At 39.9% G+C, this 24,063-nt stretch overlaps 1 protein-coding gene across 1 annotated transcript in view; it reads right to left on the reverse strand.

Annotated features, from left to right (window-relative positions):
* The window catches only part of pik3cb (phosphatidylinositol-4,5-bisphosphate 3-kinase catalytic subunit beta), a 97,903-nt gene extending 75,905 nt beyond the window's left edge, over positions 1-21,998 (reverse strand). Inside the window, 1 exon segment of the mRNA NM_001079460.1 lies at positions 21,948-21,998. The gene's annotated coding sequence lies outside the window, so the exon portion shown is untranslated.
* Positions 21,999-24,063: the final 2,065 nt, after the last annotated feature.

The raw sequence follows: 24,063 nt of genomic DNA on the forward strand, positions 1-24,063 counted from the left end.
GTTTTGGACAAAACATTGAAAACAAAAACTGATGAGCTGCATTTTCCAATTAACCTGCTGTAGCAGATAAAACAAGTCTCCTATACTGTGCTAATATATACTGCATAAGAATGGCTCCTGTAAAGCATGAACACAAACATCAGACCCTGTCCTATGGAGTTTACAAAGTAAGGGCAAGGGCACACTACACAGATTGACCATTTTCCTTTATAAACAAGGAGGAAAGCAGAGTTGCTATTATATGTCTATAAAAGAAACGCCACACACGCATTAATTGGCTCCTGATGAAACTGACCCCAAACTGTTTGTAGGCTTTGGAGTGTGAGTGGAATCCAAGCAAACATGGGAAAAACTCCCCACAGATAGTGTCCTGGCTGGTATCAAACGTATGCAGCAATGCTAACCGCTGTATCACCATGGGGTTTTTTTTTTTTAGCATAAACACATACCCAGCCTGAAAAATCCATTCTTCTTGAACTTTATTCTACTGAACTTTATTTTACAGAAATAAAAAACAGTAAGCCTGACAAATATTTACTAATTTAATGCACTGATGGGGTAACGTCAATTATATGCGTCAGTATCAAGATAGTAACCTTGTTCTAAAAACATCTGGAGATACCAACTATAGGTGTGGGAACAAGAATGGACCCAAGTGCCTATCCCAGAGGTATGGTACGGTACCTATCTTGTCACCCACTCCCATTAAGTCAGTACTCTGCTGCATTTGAAAATCTCGAGACAAGAGGAACCCAGATGACGAAAACTGTATTCATCTTTTAATATGGGTTGAATAAATTTCTAAACTGATTTTTAACCATACAGAGTACTGTGATTGGATTTAAAAGATAAAATGTAAGTATTACAATTTGTACCCTTAAGTCTTGGAATTCAGAAACACAGCAAGCAGAACAGAAAGCACCATTTGTGGGCACTGTTATTAAGGCAAGTTTTGTAGCACCACAAAATCTTGTGTATGTGCCAGAAAGGGGTACCTGATACCCATGCCATATCCATGCTACACAATTATAGGTGGTAAGGAGGGATGAGATGAGGGGGGATGAGAGGGGTGCTAAATGGAAAGTGAAAGTAATTGATTTTTTCTGTCTCCGCCCAAGAAATAGAGGGGGGCAACTGCAGAGACACAGTCCTTCAACCGGCAAAGTGACCATTTTGGTCTAAGCAAGGGCCAACAAAGTATCACTTTGTTAATGTGTTTTCCTGCCTAGCCCTTTGCAACCAGTATGGGGCCACCGTTAACCTTTGGCACTACAGGCACGTGGGACATCTGGATGGGTACAGCTTGTATAATGGTAATGCAAGAGTTTACTATGCATCATGAACTGCTTGACATTTGTCATATGATCTATAACAGGTAGGCTAGTAGAGAGTCCCATCAAGTTCATGTTAGACATGTATCAATAATATTAAAGCATACACTAATAAAGTAAATAGCTTATACCAGGGAATTCTAGGGGACACAGGATTATAAAGAACACAGTGAAGGTCCTAACTGATGCAGGAGGAAAGGATCATAATTTTCCCCATATTTTATGGGATAGGGGGCATTACAATTTTGCTGGTCTGCTAAGAAAGTTATAGCTAAAACACTAGGTTAAGTCACACTTTGTGTTATATCTTTTTACGGTCAACACAGATAACTGCAATGCAAAGAGCAATACTGTTATTTTTAGAATCTGTTACTTCCATATTTCCATTATACATACAATAAGTACAAAGTACAATGGCTGTTAAATGCAAAAAACAGCTGAACACAAAACAGTTTGCAGATAGAATCTTTAACAGAGTTTGAAGGACCTGCTGGTGTGCATGTATGCTATTATAGCAGTATAGAAGCAGTACAAAAATATTTCTTGTTTTCGTATCCATTTTTAGCTGGAAATTATGGAAGTCCCTCTACATTAATGTGAATGGAGGCCTGAATACACATATGGAATGTTGCTTATATCAAGGGTGTATAGCAAATACATATTATTAGCTGGATTCCTATCCACTAGCAACCTTGTTGTGTTTATCTGTGGTGGCATAGTATGTATATGCATGTATTGGAGTAAATGATGAAGTGGACACTTAAATAGTATATCTAACCAAAAACTCATGTGTGGATTATTAAAGAAAATTTCATTTTAGTTAACTGAGGATTTTAACCAGGGGTAGGTATATCAGGAGCTAACTAACCCTGCAGAAGATCACAAAGCACCAAACCATTGAAGTTTCTTTATTTTACAATAAATATGCATCTATAAACATTACAAAGAGTGTGACGCTGTCATGCTTTATATGTAGGAAGTCAAACCAGCACTGATGTACAAAAAGTAAATTAGTAGAATATATATTTGTGAATCATTTCCTGGAGAGAAGTGACCTTTGTAAACTAACATTTATAGGGCAGGCATGTAAAAAAAGAGCATTGCAGTTTATGATCTTTAGACCCAACAGGACCAAGCAGGAAGTCATAACACAAGACATTTTCGGCCTGTTACATAAAGCAAAAACTGAATGTTGCCTCTGGTTTATACAAACAGCAACTGTGGTCATTGCTGGCTGCACTACGTCATGAATATGTTGAGTAGGGCATGGCTACTGTCCAAGGTGCTGAACATTAGAACCTTTCAAAGCCATTACCCAGGGCTCTTCATTGCCTGGCGACAACACCCGTTTACACTACTTGGAATCTCCGCAAGGAAAATACACTAGGGCAATGTCACAACGGGCACTTCATCAATCAAAGGGAAATCTCCTCTACCGTGGGCAATAAAGTGCCCAACAATACCTGCCCCTTCACTTTCCTTTCAACTGCCACATGTAAAACACATTACATGCTGCAATCCTTGGTAGTGGCTCAAAAATGTCTCTTTCTGCATTTTCAGCTGATTACCAGGGATTGGGCGCATTATTGCCCATGGAAAAGGAGATTTCTCACTGGACAATGAAAGTCACTTGGGGAACTTAAAAATACATGCCAATTTAAGATAAAATCTTAAGGTAAGATCTGCATTTTGTAAATACACAGCATATTTCAGTTTAGTGTATCTGCTACCATGCAGATCCCATGCTGATCTATGTAATGGAGTTTTGTAGGCGTATTGGCAGGAAAATGCATATGATGGCAAAGTCTGGCAGATGTCAGCTTGTAAGCACCCTGTGGGATTATAATTCGGCGCATATCATCATTGCCTATGGGGCTGCATTTTATGCATACTTGGGCTCAAATCCGCATTTTTAAAAATATGACGTAAAAATGCCCCGTGTGCCCTTACCCTTATGCAAATAAGCTGCCCGCTACAAATAAAGCTTTAGGAAACAGCACTAATATAATTCATAAACATTACAATACAGCATACTAGCATTGAAATACCTATGTTCCAAAATCACAAGTAGGTGAGGCACAGGACAGTTCTACAACTTTAAGGAATACTGTTATAAAACACATCAGTTAATAGAGCTTCTCCAGTAGAATCCTGCATTGAAATCCATATTTCAAAAAGGCAAACAGATTTCTTTATATTTCATTTTGAAATTTCACATGGGGCTAGCCATATTCTTCATTTCCCAGGGTGCCACAGCCTAAGAAATTAAGAGTATAGGGCTAGCCCCATGTGAAATTGCTAAGTTAAGTTAAAAAAATCTGTTTATGTTTCTGAAAAATGGATTTTAAGGCAGGATTCTGCTGGAGAAGCTCTATTAACAGATGCGTTTTGAAAAAAACATGTTTTCCCTATGACACTATTCCTTTAAGACACTTTCACCATTCTTCCCAGCCATTTATACTCAAATTCACTTATCTATGCCTCAAACTGTGGCCAGTGCAAAGATCTGCCATAACAAGTACTTTCTGTGCTCCCTTTTCCTCTTACACATACAACTGACTTGTACCTTATAAATCCTATGCTAATACTGTTCTGGCTCTACCCAAAAAAATGACTCAGTTTGACACCAACAGAGCTCAAATCCAACTTGAAGGCAGTAAGCAATGTGCACTGGTATATCACATGAAGGCTGCAGTGCATGCTGCTTAGCAGGCGGCTACAGCTGAAATACTCATAAGACACACAGTAACTCTAGTAACTTATAGTGAATAAGGCCAACTGTCAATAAGAAACAAAAATAATATTTCTTAAAACCTACAAAGTAAAGGAAATTTTTTCTGCAGCGCGCAGCTTTCCGCATTCCTCTGTTGAACATGCTAGCAGTAACTTGCTGAGGTCCAATGCTTTTCATATTAAGGCATTCTAAGAAAATGAAATCACCGGCAGAGAATGAGCCAGCACCCAGCACTACTCCGAGCAGGATGAAAGCACCGTAGCAACTGTTACTAAGAAGAGAAACATAGGGCAGAAACACTCCATGTGTATATCTAAACATTTCCATATTGAAAGGGATGTTTCTCTCACATAATTAAAATGTAACTTAGATTTACTGTATAACTGTCAGAAAAACATGTCATTCAGCAGCTGAACAGAAACCTTCTCACTTCGGCAAATGTCTTCTATAACATCACAATAAACAACTAAAGGACATCACCTATTAAATGGAAAAAATCCCCTTGTTTTTAACATGAGATCATTCAGTTGGGTTTAAAGTAACAGTAACACCATAAAAGTGTATCAAGGTAACTTATATTAACTGTTGGTCTGCACTGCTAAAAGTTGAATGGTTGCCTTACATACACTACTATAGTTATAAACAAAGCTGCCGTTTAGCTATGGGGGGTAGCTATTCAAACTGAAATAGGGCTTAATGGCACAGGTTACATAGCAGATAACATAAGCTCTGCAAAACACCATTGTACTCTTCAGAGAATTTACATAAATCACAGTAGTCTTTCTGAAGCAAACACAGGGTAAAAGTACATTATATTTTAATTACTGTTTTATTTAGTAGTGTTAATGTTCCTTTAAGTTAAAAAAAAAAAAAAAAAAAAGGATTGCATTACTATGGGAACTTCCAAAATCATCTAAGTCTGCCTCTGGCTTGTAAAGAACATTTCTCCACCCCTTTAGGCTGGGAGAGACATTCAATGCCAGCCTCACATTGAGCCATATAAAAGTTATGGATACTGCTAGCCTATGGTGGGTTTGAAAACGGTTTGTGTAAGACTATTATGGTTTCCTCTCAAACAGTGTAAAAATAAATCAATAATAATAGGAGAACTAAAGGTAAAACACTGGGGGTAAATGTTATGCACCCCACCCCCTCCAGTCAATATAATCAGTTACCGGATACCCCAGGCCAGTTCCATTTCTGTAGAATCTTATATGCAGCTTTGTCCTCTTTGTTCTTATTTCCTCTGGGCCTAGGCAGGCGCATTTGAAGTAATGTTAAAAAGTTGGATTTTTTCAGCTTTTACTCTAATGAGCATGCGCCTGCCCAGACGGAACTATGTGAGGATGAAAGAAGCTGCAGAAGATGGTGGCAATACATTTTCTACAGGAATACTGAAGGCTAAAAACTGCCTAACTGCCTAACTGGCGAACAGCTAAAAACTGCCTAACTAAAACGAGCACATTTTATGTAGTGCTAAAACCATACACGCAAACTGTGTGGCTAACAGATAATGGTATAGTGTAAACATATTATACAATACATACAGAATGGAGAGAACCACACAAAAAATTATGCAGCTAACAGACCACAACAATCACATGGTCCTCTGCCAATTCAATCTTATAAAAAGCAAGTATGTGGTGTAAGTGCCAGTTCCAGTAAATAATAAAACAGAAAAAGCAATAATATTCTGAGAATAAAGGTGTCTCATACACGGGCTAACATACTCTGTACTTCAACCAATCAGCCCATGGGCGGAATGGACAGATACCATACAAACAGTCATACACAAGTATTGTTACCTTTCTAGTGTTCCAGTCATTCAGAGTAATCACCAGAGCTATCGGAACAGCAGAAAATAAAGAGGAGCTGTGTGCATTCAATTCAAACAGAAACATTTCATCAGAACAGATTATCCTCAATCCACCAGGATCAGAGAATTTTCTGTCAAAATAGCCCCCCTACCTTGTTAATAGGCCAAACTATCCAACCAGATCTGGGCATATATGGGCAGCTTACACTTCACTAAGTTGGTTTTTGAGGGAGAATAGAAAATAGTAATGGTTGGTTGTGACACTGGAAACATCTTGCAGACACACCTGGAAGCAGAAGCTTAGTATTTACATTAGCTCAGACTAAGACTAATGCCAGACGAGGCGTAGGGCGGATATTTTCGGCAAACGGAAAAGCTCTTGCTGAAAATTCTGCCCTATGCCTCCTACATGTGCCTGCACCCAAATGAATGAGATACGCTCAGGTGCAGGCACATGTAGCCGATATATAAGTATGAAAATGCAAGATAATGCAAGGTCTTGCGTTTTTATGTGTATATCGGCATACGCGGCGGCGCAATTTCAGTGAAATCGCGCCGCCGCGTATGCCAGATGCATTTCGGGGAGATTAGTCGCGGCAGTGCAGTGAACCAGCAGTGCAGTGAAGATAAAGCGGATAACAGACAGATTTATAAAACAAATAAATTATTTTTATTTTGGAAAGTTGCTAGAATTACATTTTTTTTGGTGGACTTCTCTTTTGAGAAATAAACCTAGACATTTGACAAAAGATCCGATCGCTTGGCCACCTACAAATCTGGTTGAATCCGGCTAATCCAATCATTTGGCACCTGAGCCAAAGACTGCATCATAGTGTGGCCTAGGGTGATCGGTCATGAGAAGAATGCATCAATGTACTGGTACAATAAATGCTCAATGGAATCTTCTGACCTGCCCGACAGTTATGAGGAATACCCTATACACGTGAATGACTATCATAGGGACATAAGGGTTTTAGATAACAGAATTTTAAAGCTACAATATTCACAGCTGGCTTCATCGCTATACTAAAAGTCTGCCTGATTTTCATTGGCACATGTGGAAATTTGTTTGAAAGATTTGTTTGCTAAACACAATTTTTGATTTTTTGGGAAAAAATAATCATGAAAATAATTCAATTCTTTTCTTCCAACAATAAAATGCAAACATAATATAAATTATTGCCAGCCTGGCTGGACTGATAATTACTTGAATTTTACTTTATTGTCTAAATACAGAGTCATTTTTCATAATGGCAGGTGCCAGATAAATCACATTTTTTTGCTATTTCCGTAACACCCTGTTCTACTGCCAAAGATCCACAGCCTCCATTCATAAAGTGAAGGGTGAAATTTTAGTATACATGCCTCTCGCATGCAGTTAACTGTCTCAGACTTTACCCAGAGAACCACAGAGACCTTAGTACAAGTGGCATTACCACAGAGATGCCACAATTACTAGAGCTAAAGTATAAAATATATCAAATGCATATTATACCAACCAAATTCCTAAAGTTATACAGTTTCTCCTATTCTGGTATAACAGTTATTCATAAAGGATTGATTTTAATGAGGCCTTACCACGCAACAACAAAAAAGGACAGGGCTGATCTAATAACCCCCTAAAGTGGCCCTTTAATATACCCCATTTAATAATAACTGTAATAATAAAAAGTACTTTATCCCAACTAAGCTATAATTAATCCTTACTGGAGGCAAAACAATCCTATTTGGTTTATTTAATGTTTAAATGTTTTTTTAGTAGACTAAATGTATAGTGATCAAAATTATGGAAAGACCCCTTATGCAGAAAAACCCAGATCCTGAGCATTCTGGATCCCATTCCAGGTCCCATACCTGTATATAAAATGCCATGTTGGCATTTTTTTTTTTTTAATTCTCCTCACTTCACTGTGGGGTACAAATATGTTAGGCACCCCCATGTAATGGCTATGTTTTTTCCTGGGGGACCCTAGTGAATGTGGCTTTTCTTGTTCGTTAACTTTTTTTCAAACAGACAATATGATAAGGCAATAAGGTGAAGTAGCACTAATCATCAGTAAAATCCCTGTTAATCAACAACTTGTTCATGGCTTGAAGCACAATGGTATTTGCCAGCGTAGAAAAACAGAAGAATGTTAAGTATGAATTAGAATGCATGATCATGTCAGAGCATGAAGCCTTCTAGCATTCATTTCTTCAGGTTTCCAGCCCATGGGAAACAAATAAGTCCACAAGCAATATATAGGCTAGTTATGTGGCACCATAGTTAGATAATGGTTTTAATGGTCAATTCCGCCCCTCTGAATCCCCCAGTATCACTGACCTGAATTAGGGTTAGTTAAAAAAATACAAACAGAATGTTCCAGGCCCACATTCCTTAATTTAATCAGTAACTTTTTACACAGTCTAAGCAGATTATATCCACTGCAACCCAAGGTCTAGACGTGGTCATATACAGTAAAATCTGCTCGTTTGGCAAGGTCGCCAATCGAGTGGATCTTCTGCCTACATGCCCACCTACGGGTGGGCATAGGCACCGTCAGATGGGGCACCGCATAAACGAGGCGATGCAGTCCCCAATCCGACGGTAAAATCAAACCTGTCTGATCAAGATCTGCCCAATCTTAGGCCAGATATCGATCGGTGGTGCCCATACACAGACATATAACCTGCAAAATCGGTCTAAACCATGCAGGCTCAAACTTATAATTTTGTCATTTAAAGGGATACTGACACATTCCTGTAACTGTTAGGGAATATGTAAGTATTTCTAACAATGTAGCAACGCACCACTGATTTAGTAAAATACCACCCCTAATCTACCCCATTCCAACACTGTGACATTGAGAAAGTTACACAGCGCTGGTAGCCATGCAATCCTTCCATAGGCTGGAGTACAGTTTACATATGTTCCCCAGCAATCTCACTGCCCACAGCCCAGCGAGTCTGCAGGAAGCCTCTCTTCCTCCAGAAGATTTGCTCACTTCCCCATGTACATTTATTGTTCAGCACTGCAGTATATGTTGGCGCTTTATACATACATGTTTATAATAATAAGGTGGTATGTGCAGCTGGGCTGGGGGAGACAGGGTAAATCATCAACAAACACAAAAGCATTATTAGTGATACTTACACGTTTACTACAGTTATAGGAACAGGACAGTATTCCCTTTAAAATGTTTTCCTATATCTTATACCTCAATATTCGGGATGTACTGAATCCAGGATTTTGGTTGGTATTTAACCAAATTATAGCAGTGATTTTAAAGTTCATGACAAATTATTTTTTGTTCTACAGTTGATGTTTTGTTTTTTTAATTTTCCTCAAATCTAAATATGCAACTTATGATTCAGTATTTGAACAAATCTTTTGTGGAGGATTTGGGGGAATCCAAACATTATAGATTTGGTGCATCCCTACTGCATTAGAGGATTGCACAAATTTCTTGGCCAGACAATAAAGAATAATGGATGATTAAGTAAATGAAAGAAGTCTGGCAACCACATAGCTAAGATTCCTTATTAATTTGTCATAATAATGTACAGAGCTGTGTAAACAATAAAGCGATATACATGCATACATACAATGGCAGGGTAAAATACAAACCAAGATCTTTTAACTCAAAATCACACTGTAGGATATCCTGCCTCAAGGATGTTAAAATACAGGCTTTAAGGTCCTAAAATAAAGCTCTTGGACCCCTTATCCAGAAACCCATTATCCAGAAAGTTCCGAATTATGGAAAGGCCATCTCACATAGACTTAATTTTAATCAAATAATTTAAATTTTTTAAAATGTTTTCTTTCTCTCTATAATTATAAAACAGTACCTTGTACTTGACCCCAACTAAGATATAATTAATCCTTATTGGAGACAAAACAATCCTATTGGGTTTAATTACTGTTTTAATAATTTTTTTTTTAAGGTAGGAGATCCGAATTACGGAAAGACCCCTTATCCAGAAAACCCCAGGTCCTGAGCATTCTGGATAATGGGTATTATACCTGTACTGTCTTCAGAAATGAAGGCATTTCATTTTATTTCAAACCAAAGAGCAGGGGCCTTTGCACCTTACACCTACATGCCCTACTTTATGCTGTACCCCTTAAAATTACTGTAAAGTGATGTTACTTGCTGGCACTATATAATAAAGGATGCTCTGCTTCCTGGTACTCACATGACTCTATTTCCTTACAAGGATTTTAGATACAATCACATCAACTGAAAATACTACAATATACAAAATGGGGTTTCCATATATGTTCAGGATTGAAGCTGTAAGCATGGTCCTTTTTACGTATTGTTTTATTTGTATGTAATCAGGCTGTTAATTGCATATACTTTATGAATAGGTTAATAATAATACCAATCATAATAACAGGCAATTCAATCCAACAATAGCGGACTGCCTGCATATATAGAATTGAATCATAGCACAATATATTTTACTGCATTATCGCTTTCCCTAATTGTTATTGCACTTGCCAGCACTACGTATAATGAATAGATTCTTCAGACTTCCCCAAGAAATATGCAATCATCTACCTTCATAACCTGGTACAATACACAGGTACTAGCACTTCTGTCAGAACCACAGAACAGAATTTACAGCTCAACAACAGGTCAGACCTTGGATCATCTTTTCAGGCTTTTACACAAATGCTGCTTTCAATCAATGAATCTACAAAGGCTACTAACCAAAGAAGGCACATGAAATCCATATATAATTAGTTTAACTTCTAGCAGGACTGATATTAAGCACAAGCAAAATCTAATATGTAACACACTGCAGGGAACAAATCAGTATCAATTTGCCTTAAAGCAATAAAAAAAAAAATTACTACTTTTTGTTACTAAATAAAGATACAAAAAAGGGGAAAACATATGACTTTCAAACCTATAAAATAATGGAATATATTTGAGTTTGTTCAAAATAGTCACCAATGTCCAATGCAGTCACTACAATGCCATAAACAACTATGTTTTATCACATCCAGAAAGGGTCTTCAGACTTGTGAATGAAACAGAAAGCCATCGCCAGTGTTTTATTATTAATAGAATGGTTTCATAAAGCTTTTATCCACAATCAAACTGAGGGTCTGTATGTTAAGATCCACTGGCAAACAATATCAATATGTCAGTCATTTCCCATCACTTTTAGACAGTAAATTCTTTAAAACAGTACCGTCATTCTGGTGTGTGATAATGTACTGTTATGACCACAGTTTGTTACAACGTTATTGTAAAGCACTGCATGAGTTTGAGCAGAGTAGGAACACAGTCAAATCATTTACATTTATGAGTGTTTATGTTAGGTGCTTTGCAAAAGCAATGATTTTAAGAAACTACATGTAAATTTCCAAACAGATGTAAATATAATTTTATGATATGTTTTCTAAACTGAGTCATATCTGGTAAATAATTTCTCCCCATAACCTGTCAACATGCTAGACAAATGACAGATTTCCAGTAAACCCATAGTCACTGAACTAACCAGCACTCAGGGGACTTATGTTAGTCACGAAGTCACTGGTTTCACCAGCCTTGTTTCCCATTCTGTGGCCCTATCAGATTTTAACAGTACATGTTGCTTATTAAAGGGGAACTAACCCCTAAAATATGAATATTGCTAGAAATTGTGTATTGTATATACTGAGATAACTGCACCAGCCTAAAGGTTCAGCAATTCTAACCCAGTAATCCTCAGGGCCTCAAAAGTTGCGCAGTAGCTCCCCATCCAAAATTTTGTTAGAAGAGTCAGTGAAATGCACATGTTCAGTCTGCTCTGAGCAGCTATTGAGAAGCTAAATTTAGGGATCATTGTATATCATCATAGAAGCTAAGACTACAGGGCAGATTATTACATTCAGATACAAATTACACTGGTTTCTGAGCTCCCATGTAATGAGAATCTGAATTAAATAACCAGCCTTGTATTGTTGGTCCCTAAGTTCACGTGACAGCATAACAGACCACGTGCTGTAAATCAACAGAAAAGAAGAGGCTCGTGGGGGCACAGAACCCCCGAAACATAACACGCAGCATTTCTTTCATACTTCTTTGTTAAGTTTTAGCTATCAGTTAAATTCAGTGTCTGTTTCAGTTGATATACAAAGTAGCAGGCCTGAGATTTAAGGCCCCCATACACGGGCCGATAGAAGCTGCCGATATTGGTCCCTTGGACCAACTCGGCAGCTTATCTGCCCGTGTAGGGGAAGAAACAAGCAGGCTGGCCGACCAATATCTGGCCTGAAATTGGCCAGATATCGATCGGCCAGGTTAAAAGATTCAGTCGGATCGGGGCCGCATCGGCTCGTTGATGCGGTCCCCGAACCGACTGCCTCATTGCCGCCTACATAATCCGAGCGGATCTTACCGTGTATGGGGACCTTAATGCAATATATCCCAGTGAAATTCTTATCTTAACTTATGTATGATATTACTATCAGATCCAACAATGTCAAAACACAAAGTCACCAGAATAAAACAGAGATCTCCATGGCAGTTTACAGGAAAGGAGGCAAAGAGTTAATAGCTCCAACACTGCTGTCAGTGCAAATACAGAAAATAACTTTAGGATTGAAGTCTCTTAGATGTATTGTGTGGATCACTTTTTAGATGATCAGTGGATATTAACATTACAGAAGATGCAAATGAGATGACAACAAGGCCATACTAAGGGTAGAGGGTTCAGAGTACTATGGCAGGGATTATAGGGATGAGCAGTATTTAGAAAACATCTCGCAGTTGACACTGGGAGACAAACTTTATACAGGTATGGGACCTATTATACAGGTATGGGACATGGACATTTCTGGATAAGGGATCTTTCTATAATTTGGATCTTAATACCTTTAATCTCCTTAAAGTAATTTAAACATTAAACCCAATAGGATAGTTTTGCCTCCAATAAGGATGAATGATATCTTAGTTAGGATCAAGTACAAGGTACTGTCTTATTATTACAAATGAAAAGGAAATCATTTTTAAAACTGGGAAGCTCCAACATCAGGCCCACTTAGGCAGGCTGGACAGGAGCTGCTTTGTTTCAGTGCTGCTGCTGTGTCACTTTATGGTGATCACTGCTTTCGTGAAGAGCCTGGATACCTGGCACACCTTGGCAGAACAACCCCATAGCCCCTGATGGCTTACAGTTTCCTGGCCCTCAAAGGCAGCAGATGCTGGACAGTGGGAGACAAATCACACAGAGTGCATTCGGGTTGCTCCGAGACCAACGCATTCCTCTCTATTCATGTGCAAACAAATCTTATGGCTGGCTGGGGGCAGGGCATCTGCCAAAAGCGTAACAGGAGGTGGTACAGGGAAACTAGTTAGTGATGGGATAGGATCAGGGTGATGAGCTGAATTAACATGGATGATAAGCTCAGTATTTGTGCACACTGCTAGCATTGATTTGTTTTTTCAGACGCCACTAACCGATCAATAGTACTAAGAAGCAACAGTATTTGTATATTGCTAGCGTCTATTGTATAACTAAAAATATACTTCTCAGTCACTCCATTATAAATGCAGAGTTAAAGGGGTAGTTCACCGTTTTATTAACTATTTGTCCCAAGTGGAGAGTGGCATTCTCAGACATTTTGCAATTGGTCTCCATTGTTTAAGTTTTTTTTTATTTATTTTTTTTCTTTTTTTATTCTGGCAGCTCTTATGCAGTAGCTATCTTGTTGCTAGGGTCCAATTTACCTTAGCAACCAGTTAATGGTTTAAATAAGGTATGAATAAGAGTGGGGCTGAATAGAAAGATTTATAAAAAAAAAATTACAATAATAAAATTATAGTCTCAAACAACAATAGTTTTTGTTGTGGTGATGTCAGTGACCTCCTCATTTCAATGCTTGAAAAAAAAATAACTGAAAAGCTGCCAAAAGTACAACATTCTAAAGGGAAACTACCCCTTTAAGCCTTTCTTTCACCTGTGCCAGGAATAGCTATTTACTGATGCCAGACAGAGCACTGCAGCCATTCCTGGCACAGGGTAAAAGAGGAAAGGTAGCACTGTGTGCATTCTGACTGGCAGAGAGTATATGAGCAATACACAGCTGATAAGTAGGAAATGAGAATTCCAGGAAGTGTTATTTTTAAGATTTAATAATGGACAAATGTCTTTTCATCCTGCAAAGCCATAAGGCAACATTCATCTCTTTACAACATCTCACATGATCCCTCTTGCTCATTGTTTTTTTGTAGCACCAACCCACTCATCGCTGCCTGCTCATCGATTCATTCTCAGCACAAGGGGCTGCATTACATTACTCTATCATCACTAATAACTGTATTATGCAACAGCCAGTTCAAGTGAAATATAAGGACTAGTTAACCTGTCATGGTTTTATACTGTGCATTTAAAGAATAGCGGGAAATGCAATTTAAGGAGGGCAGTAAATGGATACAAATGAGCAGATCTCAGTGTTTATGGTTAAGTTAGATTTGTAGCTATTTCATTTTCTTAAACCTTAAAAATATTCTGCAGGTTGAATTTGCCAGAATAAGAAGTTAGGTATGCATGGAATTCCACAGGCTGGTAATAAGCACAAAAAGACTGATGCTTTCAGGTAAACAAATGTTCAGCCAATAAAATCATTAAAGTGCTATTTTTCTTAGAAAAATGTAAATCTTTATAATCAGGAAACCCCACAGATTCATACCAACATACCGAACTAATGTCCAATAATTCTGCCACTTAAAATAAGATACAGCATTACTAACATCTCTTTATAATTGCCTTCAACATTTTGATAAGATTTAATACCACTAAATATACATTTTGGTAAAACCATTATCAGGTACAGGTATGGGACCTGCTATCCAGAATGCTCAGGACCTGGGGCTTTCCGGATACGAGCTTAATTTGAATCTCCATACTTACGTCTACTTAAAAAATTTTGAATTCCTGGCATTTGGGCAAGTTTTGGCTGCGTAAAAACCAGCTGTACTACCAAACAGAGCCTTGTGTAGGCTGCCAGTCCACATTGGGGCTGTCAAATCACCAATCAGAGCTCCTATTTGTAACCCCAGGAACATTTTTCATGCTTGTATTGCTCTTCAACTCTTTTTACATTTGAAAGTGGCTCACAGGTAAAAAAAAAAGGTTGGTGATCCCTGCTATAGATGATGGCCTTCCTGTAATTTGGAGCTATGTGTATAATTGGTTCCCAAATAATTGCATCCCATTGTACCAGCAGGGAGACCTATGAACTGCCTAAATTAGCTGAATGGGTTGGGACCAAAAATTGGTCTCTCTGTTTAAGGTGGGTCACCATTATCCCTCTTGTGTGAACATTTCCTCTTACGATAAAATAGAATAGTTATTGATACAAGGTGCATATCTGTTTCTTGGGTCATAAGCAGATTCTTCAATTAAATTTGGGTCTGCTGAGTAAGGGATTAAACACACTGGTATATAAAGATAGTTTTAGCAGCTTATTTATTGGTTGTGTATTATATTATCTTTAAAGCTAAGTCCCTAACTTATCACAGGAGCAATTATTATGGTCAGCCCTATTTTTATATTTCTTTAGCTGTGAAAACTGTGGCTCTTTTTAGCAAGGCTGGAATTTTCCACTATAATGGGTTACAGAAAAAAAAACTATAAAAAAAATGCTGCTTTTATTGTAAACATGGTGAAGTACCTTTTACTTTCTTAATGAGTAATGTCGTTTCCTCTAGTTGTTTAATGCCACTGACAGTTTTTCAACTATACGATGATACTTAACACTGGAGTGCATGATTAGAAAAAGTTAGCTAATGCACATAAAACCAGAACAACAACTTTTTAGTGTTCATTTTGGAAGGGTCACATCCCCAAATAATTTACATTTTAATTAATAGAAATGCTCAGAGGGAATCAACCTTGACCAAAACTAGCCTTTACTTGTTTTATTTAGAGGAAAACTGAGCTAGCTGAGTGAAATAAACAAGCATGCAGTAAAGCCATGCACATGATTCATGCAAATAACTGTACAAAGTCAATAACAGACTTTCCTGCCTCCATCTTATATACCCCAAGGTGCAAGGAATGGTTGAGCTTTTGAAAAAAATTTGCATTTGAATTGCTAAATTATATCTAATCACTCATCCATGCCTGGATCTAAAAATCTCACAAACATCTACAATGCTGTCCTCATGAGATCAGCGGGCATTGGCAGGCCTTGGGAGAACTTTAAATACCCAGTAAAACTGGCCATACATGCAACCATTTTTTTCGTCTTAACGACTAATTTTAGTGTGATCCAACAAATCCTTCAAATTATTTTAAGATGAGTGGGCACTGATGAATATATATCTAGTGATTTTTATCAAAATTCGGTCAGAAAATCAGTCGGGCAGGTTTGAAAATGTTAATTGGTAACAATGAAATTTATCAATTGTCCAATTGTATGCAGAACCAAGCAGGCAGCTACCCACAGTTTTCCTAACTTCAACTAGACGATATTGAAAACGTTCATTTTCACTGATTGTACTTCTAAATAATCATTTAAAAATAAGCTTGGTTGTACAATAACACAGATCTTTTAAAAATTTACACGTGTATGGCCACCTTAAGGGTAAGGATCCACAGAGTGAGTTACTGTTCCAAAAAGGTTTTCTGGTTGCCAGTGGAAAGCCCTTTGCATTGCTTTGGTTTCCTTCTGCAGGCAACTTCACGTGACTTTGGAAACCGAAGGGATGTGAAGGGCTTTCCACTGGCGACTTCTTTTGTTGCTGGAGGAAAGTTGCTTTTGAGAGGATACTCGCCCGCAATAGCAGAGGTCTATCGCAGGCGAGTAACTAGCTCCATGGGTTCTTACCCTTAGGCTAATGTACCACGGAGTGATTTAGTTGTCTGTGATAAGAGCTCTCTTACAGCAGGTGATTAATCGCTCCCAAAAGCCTTTCCACCGGCAACAAAGGTAATCGCTGGTGGAAAGACATATGCATCGCTTTGGTTTTCCAATGTCACACAAAGTTGCCTGCAGGAGGAAACTTCAGACAACTTCTAAAAACCCAAGCGATGCATTGGCGATTCCCTTTGCTGCAGGTAGAAAGGTAGAAATTTCAGAGCAATTACCATAGTCACAAGTGATAGCAAAGGTCTATTGTGGCCTATAAATCACTCTGTGGGACATTAGCCTAAAGGTGGCCATACACGCACCGATATTATCGTACGAAACCTCGTTTCGTACGATAATCGGTGCGTGTATGGCATGTCAGCGAGCCGACCGATATCGCAGGAAGCTGCTGATATCGGTCGACTCGCCGATCGGCCAGGTTAGAAAATTTTGATCGGGCGCCATAGAAGGCGCCTGACCAAAATTCTCCCTTCAGAGCTGAATCGGCAGAAGGAGGTAGAAATCCTATTGTTTCTACCTCCTTACCTGCCGATTCAGCCCTGAATGGTGTGTGGCGGATCTGACGATGTTTCGTGCGACCGACGGTCGTACGAAACATCGTGAGATCGCCACGTGTATGGCCAGCTTAAGGGTATCTTCTGAGATAAGGTAGATGGCTGGCAACATCAAACAGCACTAGAGAGGGCAACTCCAAGTGAAAAGGATCCAAGCCATCATAGGGATGGTACAGATTTGGTCTGAAAAACTAAGCCCTATACCTAAGGAACATAACTTCTATCTGGAACTAAAATGGCAGCCACCAAGTTTTTAAAGTATCTTAATGGAGCTTCTGAAGCAAACAGACAATTTTTAGAAAGAAATAGTATTTTTACTTGTAAATATGTCTTCCAACATCCAATACAGAGAACTGGGTTGGGGGAGGCATGATCCTCCTATAGGCTGGTGTTTGCATTTACATTTGTACTCCAGCCTATAGAAGGGTTTTATTACCTTTTACTATTTTTCACAGCTAAATATACTTTGCACACTTCCAAATTGTGTGCAAAGTTGCTGGAGTTTAAATCTGACCGTGGTGGTAGTCCATTCCCAGTTATCCCTCATCATCTAAACTTTGCTCAAGGGGCTATGCAAACAGATTTTAGTGTGGTCTGACAGCTTTGCTTTATGGTATAGTTACTTTATATGACTGCATGGAGGTAGTAATATATGGCACCTAATAAGACTAATACAGATATTAAAAATAGCACCTATATTTGGAGCTCTCTGGTCTGTGTTTATATTACAAATGAAGTGGGTATGTCCAAAGGGCTCTTCCCCAGACACACAGTAAAATGTAGGTAGTCAGAGCTCTGCTTTCTCACATGATAAGACAGACTTCTCTGTCATGCTAAGGTGGCCATACACGGGCCGATTGTAGCTGCCGATATGAGTCCCTTAGACCAATTTGGCAGCTTATCGGCCCGTGTAGGGGCAGCAATGACGGGCCTGCCTGACCGACATCTGGCCTGAAATTGGCCAGATATCGATAGGCAGGTTAAAAAATTCAGTCGGATCAGGGACCGCATCGGCTCGTTGATGGGGTCCCCGAACCGACTGCGCCCATTACCGTCGTAATAATTCAAAAACCAAATTAGCCTAAATTCTCCCGATGTCACTCACCCATAGGTGGGGATATCGGGAGAAGATCCACTCACTTGGCGACCTTTTGCTGTGGGGCCCAATAACCGGTCATTCCCCTGCTAGACAGTTATATATATAACAAGCAGTTCATATCAATAGTTAAAATGAATAACTAATGTGCTAATAAGTCAATCAGTTCTTTGGCAGCAGCGGAATTTACCTTATGTTTTTTAATTCATTGGTGGTCAGTAGAGTTTGTCCCTGCAAAGTTTCTCTGCATTGTCTTTTGCTTAATGTACAAGTTACTTACGTTTTTAGGCAAGTTACATTGTTTTTACAGAAGTTACGTAAAAAAAGTTTCTAAGTAACTTTATACACAACTATAACCCCTAACGACCCCCCAATGGTGGCTCCGCTTCCAAGTGATTTTTCCCATATACATTTAACATTTTTAATTTAGTTATTCGTAAATTAAATTACACCAACACAGTTTGTCTTTTACTATTTCCTTCTCAGCAAGCCATAATAGAGAAGCAATGTAGCAAAAGTCAGCTCTCCTCCAGCCAAGACTCTTAACTGCCACAATTTACTGCACACTGCAACCGATTGGGTACCTGCAAAGTGGTGAAGATTCAGGAAGAAACCCCTTGATGGCTGACCTTGTGGCCACGTTTAGTTTTGATGGTCAAAGAATCCCATGCATAATGTCAGTTTTAGTTAAGTGGACATGGGTCAGATGCAGATCTATTTTGGCAAGTGTCTATTGCACACTTCTGTTTGAGTCACTGTTCCCAGTTTTGGTAAATAAAGATCATGCAAGACTGTGGGTAATGATCTCTTGGGAGGACGTGCTTAAGGCGAATACAATTATGCAATAGTATGAGAAATCAGGAACAGGCAATTGTAAAAAACAAGCAAACTTTTAACAGCAACTACATTTACAAAATAACTTTAAAATTATTAAAAAAAAGTATGTTGTTAAAAGCTTAGAAGGACATTTTCTTTAATTAAAAACCTCTTTCTGGGTGGGCATCCCCTTTATGTAAAATAACAAGCATTCTACTGCTAAGAGGAGAGGTATTTCCAAAGACAATACAAACTTTATACTACAACAATATTACCCAAGGATTGCTAATGAGATGATATTCAAGCAGTTGTCCAGGCACTTTCAGCCATGAAGTGACTATTCTTATAAAAGGTATTAAGTGATGTCTTCAGTTATCATGGATGTTTAGTGTCACTTGGGCCTCGTGACTTCAGCCTTGCATGGTAGTTATATGGTCAAGCATCTCCACAGCGAGTTCTGATCTGCTTATATCTTACAATAGGAGAGACACAGGTATATATGTACAAATAAAACCACTCCATTTCAAGTAAACTACAAAATCACATGTAAACTTCTACAACTTCCTCTATTTACAAAATACAGGGGAAGAGGTGCAGTAGAGCAAGGATGAACTTCAAAGCATTTTAATGGGTTAGGAACCTTAAATGACCCTCTGGGAAGGGACTTTAATGCTTTCTTCTGTGCAAAGTTTAGGTTTGAGCTCCCCCCCAACCTGTTACCTCAAAGCTGTTAAGTGTTAGGTGTTGCAGCCACAAACACTAACACAGCTAACAGCTTTGAGGTAACAGGTTGGGGGGGAGCCCAAAGCTAAACTTTGCACAGAGGAAAGAATTAAAGTCTGTTCCCAGAGAGTCATTTGAGGTCCTTAATCCATTAAAATACTGTTGAGTTCTGACAGTTGTAACTCAAGGGTGCCACAAGTTCCAGAATACAGAACACAACACTCATGGATGTCCACACTGTGTAGCATTTGTAGCAGAAACACAACTTAAATCTTCTGTCAGGTGTTAGCATTAGAGCAGTTGTTAAACAAGGACTGGAGGGGGTGCACTTTTAACATACCTATTCTATGTAATTTGTTTTCTAGAGCCCTACACATATATACTTACAGGGAGGGGTTGGCCTACCAGGTTACCTGATCAGCTTCTGACCCCCGAAACATAAAGTTCCAATACTTACTATCCCACAGCTCCTTTCCAGAGGCTTTTATCCCCACTGCTTCTATAGGCACTATCTCTCCCTACTATACCTGCTATCCCACAGCCCCAGTCCCTTCCCAGTGGCTATTATCCCCCCCACTGCTACTATAGGCACCATCTCTCCCTACTATACCTGCTATCCCACAGCCCCAGTCCCTTCCCAGAGGCTATTATCCCACTGCTACTATAGGCACCATCTCTCCCTACTATACCTGCTATCCCACAGCCCCAGTCCCTTCCCAGAGGCTATTATCCCCCCACTGCTACTATAGGCACCATCTCTCCATACTATACCTGCTATCCCACAGCCACAGTCCCTTCCCAGAGGCTATTATCCCCCCACTGCTACTATAGGCACCATCTCTCCCTACTATACCTGCTATCCCACAGCCACAGTCCCTTCCCAGAGGCTATTATCCCACTGCTACTATAGGCACCATCTCTCCCTACTATACCTGCTATCCCACAGCCCCAGTCCCTTCCCAGAGGCTATTATCCCCCCACTGCTACTATAGGCACCATCTCTCCCTACTATACCTGCTATCCCACAGCCCCAGTCCCTTCCCAGAGGCTATTATCCCACTGCTACTATAGGCACCATCTCTCCCTACTATACCTGCTATCCCACAGCCACAGTCCCTTCCCAGAGGCTATTATCCCCCCACTGCTACTATAGGCACCATCTTTTCTTACCATATCTACCAAAGTCTCCAGAAGACACTGCTATCAACCCGATTAGTACAGATGTTTATCTCACTCTACTACAAAGGGGCATAATTGCTCAGGAAGCGTACCCTGTGTCTGCTTGGGAGGTGATCAGGAGATATAGGGGCAGAGGGGATGATAAGCACTTCCAATACGTTTAATAAAAATGTCTTGCCAATGTAGGATTGCCCTAAAATGATTTTGCTTTGGGGCCCAGTCACTGCTACAATACCTGCTAGCCACAATCATTTCTCTGGGGCCAATACCCTCACTGATGTAGGTCCCCACCTATAGCTGATGCTCTGTGCGGAGCAACTAGCCAGGGGCCCCAGGGGCAGTCTTGTCTCCTTAGTGGCCCAGTCAGGCGGATGCCAAGGTGCCAGGTACTGACCAGCCAAGCTCCTGCCTTGCCATTGTGCCTATGCTGAGAGCGATCAGTGGATACACAGACACAGTGAGGATACTGAGCCGGGTCACTCAGGCTTTGCCTGCCCAGTTCCTGTTTTCTTCACAACTCACTAGCCCACGTACTTGTATCGGCAACTGCAGCACAAAGCGCCCTGACAGATAGCCGGCCAGCCAGAGAGAGAGCCAGAGAGCCAGCCCAAAGTGGCGAGCGGCAGCCGGTGCCCACACGTTCCTAAGCACACACCGAGTCCCACTGCCGGGATGTTGCACACACACGCACCAATCACGCCTTCCTATCCCCGCACATATACATGAGAAACAACGCAGGCAGCCTGGGTCCCACACTGACACACCGCACTACAGCGCTGCCCGGTTCCCCACACGAACGTTCAGTTGGTGTTTGTGAATAGCAAAGCAGGTTTCTGCACTTACCGGGAGCTGCTCGTACCGGAGCGGCGAGACAGACTATGCACGCCCCCGCCCACTTCCCCACAGGGCGCGCTCCCGCTTTCTGACCCCGCCCACCTGGCGCGCTCCCGCCTACACTTCCGAATTTCACTATCGCGCCCGCTGCTACCTTCCCTCCTACCTTCCCTCCTGTGGCGCTGCGCTTATTCCTCTCGCCTACATTTCCATAGCGCCTGGGGCTAGCGTTATTCTCAGCCGCACTTGCGCACAGTCATTCTGCCGCTCTTCGGAGTGTTCGGTTCTTGTTGCTTTTCGTGTTTTTAATAGTACTTTCCCCTTTAATCTTGGGCTGATATCATTCACCTTGGGGGCTCAGGGATCCTTATCCAATAGGTGGTGACTAAGTGCATTGGTCTCTAGGTGGGTGGCTGAGTCTGCAAGATCGCATTTACTAAATGTTGCTACTTTTGGATTTTCGTGGTTTTACAGGTGTTTAAAACCACAACTAAACTAATTTCCACAAATATTAGTCATCTATCAAAAGATCTGAAGTAAAAAAGAAGCATGGAAGAGAAAAAAAAGCAGAAACTGCAACTTTTTCATATTGTCATACAAATGGCAGCATAAAAAACTCTGAAAACCTTTAAAACCATGAAGCAAAGAAAGATCTCATTGCAAAAGGGACATCTGCCATTGACTTCTACATGATCTAAAGGGCTGTGACACACGGGGATATTAGTCCCACCACGACAAATCTCCGTTGTCACCTAAGTCACCCGAAGTTTCCTCTCAAGGCGACTTCAGCAAATTGCGGTGCTGCATATGCCCTCCCACTGGCAATTTACATTCTAGCCGGTGGGATGGCATTGCGGGGAGATTAGTCTCAATTGTCGCAGCGCGACTAATCTCCCCCTGTACCCCTGCCCAAACAGGTTTCAGATGGCATATTTTTTCTTTTGAATTTGTTACTGGTTTGCCGCATAATCGCAAACAAGCGTGTTTTTTTTTTCTTTTTCAAACACTGTTATCTTCTTTCGTGGGTTTTACATTTTCTGTAACTTGGGTGCCTATATGAGAAATAAGTTTCCAAAAAAACTCCACCGCCTCTGGCAGCCGAGCTGTTGGGGAGGCACCACATAAAGCCTTTTTTTCAATTGCTTTCTATTAGTTATTCGTGATAGTTTTGCTGATATTTCTCGCTGTAGCAGCTCTGAGAAGGGGGTCACCGATTTTGCAAACTGTTCTACATTAGTTGATAAATTTCTTACCTTACACCCTGCTGAGCATACAATGAGCTTTATTAAAGGAGAAGGAGAGGCATTTTGGCATTTTATTGCCAATGGACAATAGTTTTAAGCTAGAACACTATATTTATTATGCACAATGCTTTACCATACCTGAAGAAAGAAGACAGGAGGAAGAGAAACATATATACCCACTTGCACAACCCCAGGCCGATGCAGTTTTCCAATAACAAAAGCGCTGACCAGGGGCATCAGGTAAGCATTACAATCACTGGGGGATGCCTAACACTTGGCACCCCCCAGTGATTTAGCCTTTCCTTCTCCTTTAATGGCAGCTGGTAGAATCAATACAATGTAGGTAGTTACAGAATCCACTTTTTCGGATTCGTCCGAATCCTCCGTAAATGATTTGGCTGAATACCAAACTGAATTCTAATTAGCTAATTAGGTTTCGTAAGGGTTACATTTTCAACTTCCAAGTTTACGTGACAAAAAGTCACAAGAATTTTAGGATTCGGTTCCACCAGGACCGTGGAATCTGCCAAATCTGGTTACTAACATCAAGCAGATGCTTGTGGGAAATATACCAGCTCATGTAGCAAATAGTAACGGTTCAGTGTCTTCCCCTGGATTACTGAGATGCCAGAAGGAACAGCAACGTTTTTCAAAAATTAAAAATAGAAAATAGTGGAAAAAGTGTTTCTGGTTATTGTTTGTGATAGCAAGTGAACTGAGAAAAAAGTCTTGGAAGGTGAACATCCCCTTTGAGGATGAAATGGTTACCACCACCTGAGGAATATTTTTAAAAATTTGTAAAATGAGTAAAAATAATCAAAGATATTTTGTCCTGAATTATACATATAATACATTAGAAATGCAAATGACTTAAAAGTCTT

The sequence above is a fragment of the Xenopus tropicalis genome, chromosome 5, assembly GCF_000004195.4.
Source record: "Xenopus tropicalis strain Nigerian chromosome 5, UCB_Xtro_10.0, whole genome shotgun sequence".
In the NCBI taxonomy this organism is placed as follows: Eukaryota; Metazoa; Chordata; class Amphibia; order Anura; family Pipidae; genus Xenopus; species Xenopus tropicalis.